General features: G+C 39.4%; 1 pseudogene; it reads right to left on the bottom strand.

Moving 5' to 3' along the window:
* Positions 1 to 2,397: 2,397 nt before the first annotated feature.
* LOC140511283 (fatty acid-binding protein, heart pseudogene) lies at positions 2,398 to 2,772 on the bottom strand (annotated as a pseudogene).
* Positions 2,773 to 3,525: the final 753 nt, after the last annotated feature.

The raw sequence follows: 3,525 nt of genomic DNA on the forward strand, positions 1-3,525 counted from the left end.
TTGATGTATCTAATCATATAAAATCATAGCATTTTATATTTAGAACTAGAGGAACAACAGGATATACCATTTTCATTTTATACATGAGGAAATTGAAGCCCAGAGAGATTGTTCAGAATCACACAGCCAGTATCAGAACCAATACTGGAAACCTGGTCTTTCCTACTGTAAGTGCAGTAGTGAATAAACTGTTCACACACACACACACACACACACACACACACACACACACTAAAGTCTTCTGTTTAAACAATGTTTATGGGAAATATAATGTGCAATTAAAAATAAATAGTAATCAAAATACTGAGTATACACATTCCGGGTTCAGAGAAGGGAAAAGACATAGCAAACTGGAGTGATCACAAACATGTTGTAAAGAATTTAGTCAATCAGTAGGCATAGTAACATGGCTAATATGTGCAAGTGAGTGATGAGTAGGCATAAAAAGAAGAGATTCAAGGCATGGAGGAGAACCAATGACCATTTGACAAATGCAAAATTTTGTGAAAGGAATAGCAAGAAGTCAAGTGTTACTTGGTCATTGAAAATGTGAAGGAATTAATTTAAAAGAATATTGGAAAGTTAGAAAGAGGCCACGTTATTAAAGGGACTAGAAGTGAAACCACATACTTTATATTTGTTTATAGAGGTAATAGAAAGCCCCTGTATTTTTACTCATTGGGCCTTCAGAGAATAGGGGGAGGACTTGGTTAGATCTATGTTTTAGGATGATCTTTTTAACAGTTGCATGAAAGAAGAACAGGAAAAGGGAAACACTTGTAAGAGCTATTCCATTAGACTAAACTTTAAATAATAAGGGCCCCATGAGGGGGTTGGCATTGTCAGTGAAGAAAAGGAGGCATATTAAAGAGATGTTGGAAATTTAGAATTTTCAGGACTAGGAACAGATTGGAGAATGGAGTAAGAAGTGAAAGATGACACCTATGTTTTAAGACTTAATGACTAGGAAAAGATAATATCTTCAATGGGAATAGGGAAGTTAATAAGACATTTTTGTCAGAAAGATAATGAGTTTAGTTTTTGACATATTGAGTTTAAGATGTTTCCAGTACATTTATACCAAGATGTCTGATAGGTAAATGTAGATGAGAAACTGTAGGCCACCACAGAGGTTAGAACTGGATAAGTGATTTGAAAATTTTCAGCATAAAGATGGTAATTGAAACTATACGAACTGGCAAGATCACCAAATGAGATAAAATAGAGGATGAAGAGAAGAGCACCCAGAGAAGGTGTTGGGGGACTTCTGCTGTCAGTCAATGTGACCTGGTCAAAATTCCAGCAAAGGAAACTGAGAAGAAATGGTGCGGATAGCTTGGAAAAGAATCAAGATAGATCAGTATCATGGTAATCTAAAGGAAAGAGAAGGCAGGGTAATTTACAGTGTCAAAATTTTGGTAAATTTGTGGCCATTAAACAGAGCAGTTTCAGTTAAAGAGGAGGTGAACCGAAGTTAAGAAGAGAATGAGAGGATGAACAATGAAGGTACCCATAGTAAGCAGCTTTCTGAAGAATTTTAACCAGAAAATGAAGGAAAGATAAAAGACAATAAGTAATGGGGATGGATGGATCAATTAGTTTCTTTTTCTCTTTTTAAAAATTTAATTTTAGGATAAAAGAAGCACAGGCATTATTGTGTGCAGTTTGGAAGCAGACAGCAAACACAGAGAGACTGAAGAATTTATGAGAAAGCCAAGATGATAGCTAGACCAATTTGTTGGAGGGCACGGTGATATTTCAGCATTAGTTCATGTAAAGGGGTTTCACATGACAAAAGAGAGAAGCCTGACCTTTCTTTAAGTGAGACTGGTGAAAGGCAAGGGCAGGTCTTTGATGTGGAGAGGAGAGAAGGAAGTTCTCAATGAATTGTCTTAAGTTTTAGTGAAATGTGAAGATAAGACATGGGGGTTTTTGTTTTGTTTTGAAAATTGTTTTGAAAAACTAATGAGGTGAGAATAAATTATGATAGCATTAAAAAAAAACTTACTTGTGACAGTGAGGGCCCAGTTGAGACTATGTGTCAAATTTGTAGTGATCCCTTTAAACTTGGGTGCATGCTTTAGTTTTCTTTTATTTTTCCAATCTTTTTTTTTTTTTTTTTGAGGGACTGACTAGGATCTGCTTTATTGATTTGGGACCAGGTGTCAGAGGCAGTTTAAAAAAATACAGAATGCACTTCAGGTAGGACCAGGACAGCACCATGATTTCCATTTCTGGAGGATTCCTTGACCAGAGTCAATTGGTACAAAACACTAGGGTGAGGAGGGGGACAGGTGGGAAATGAAGCAATCTGGCAGTGAATTCAGTGGCAGCCGTTGGCAGAGCAGGTGACTATGTAGGCCAGCTTCAAGCTGTCTCCTTCTCATAAGTCCCAACTCAGACTGCACTGCCGTGGGTTAGCGTCAGAATGAACTTGCCATCCTGGAGCTCCCGAACGAGTATGGTCTCCTGCCCATCCCATTTCTGGACATGGACAAGTTTACCTCCATCCAGTGCGAGGAGAGACTTGACCTTCCTGTCATCAGTTATTGTTTCATCAAACTCTACTCCCAGCTTGAAGGAGATCTCAGTGTTCTTGAAAGTGCTCTGAATCTTGAGAGTGATGGTGTTCCCACTGAGCTCAATGATGGTGGTGGGTTTGGTCATGTTGGCCACTTGCCTTGTGGCAAAGCCAACATCAAAGAATTTCATGTAGTCATCGAAGTTCTTGCTGTCAATCAGCTTCCAGGTGCCAACGAAACCATCTGCCATGGTGCTAGGCTAGAGGAGGCGAGGCTAGGCTGGGCTGGGGATGGGCTGGGAGGTGCAGGGTCCGGATCTGCTGGGCTGTGCCACGCGGAGCTGCACGGAGCAGAGTGGGGCTGGACTGGGCTAGGTTGGGCTGGGCTAAGCCGCTGGCAGGCGGGTGGGGGAGAAGAGAGGATTCAGGAAGGTTGCCAGCTCTCCAGCTTTTTTCAATGGCATGCAATAAGAATGAAGGATTTAGAAAGTGTCTATACTGAGGCAGGTCATGGGCAAGATTGGTGATAGAATATGGAAGCAAGGTTCCCTGGGGAAGATTTTATAGAGTTAAAGTAGCTCATCAAGTAACCAAAGAGAGGGAGAGGAGGATTGTGTAGCTTGTGAAAAAGTGATTACCTGGAAAAGAAATAAGAGTTGGGAAGATTGGAAGTCATTGTGATGATTGAATACATCTAAAACATTAGAAGGAAAAATGAAATGATACAAGTTTATGATCAGGTAAACACTTTTCTGAGTATTCTTTAATCTTGAGGTGGAATGGCTATGAGTACTTTTAGGATGAAGTTTGTGCCTTTTACTATGTGGATAATCTGAACTTGTATAGTTGAGTTTACATTGGAGTGTTATATCAGAAAAATAATGCTAAACTCTCCAAAGGATCTGAATCAGTTGTTATACAATACCACTTATTTATAAAACATGAAACTACCTGACAAATGGGACAAGATTGACCTGAATAAAGGCATAAGAACCTCTAAAATC

This window comes from Notamacropus eugenii, chromosome 6, assembly GCF_028372415.1.
Source record: "Notamacropus eugenii isolate mMacEug1 chromosome 6, mMacEug1.pri_v2, whole genome shotgun sequence".
NCBI lineage: Eukaryota > Metazoa > Chordata > Mammalia > Diprotodontia > Macropodidae > Notamacropus > Notamacropus eugenii.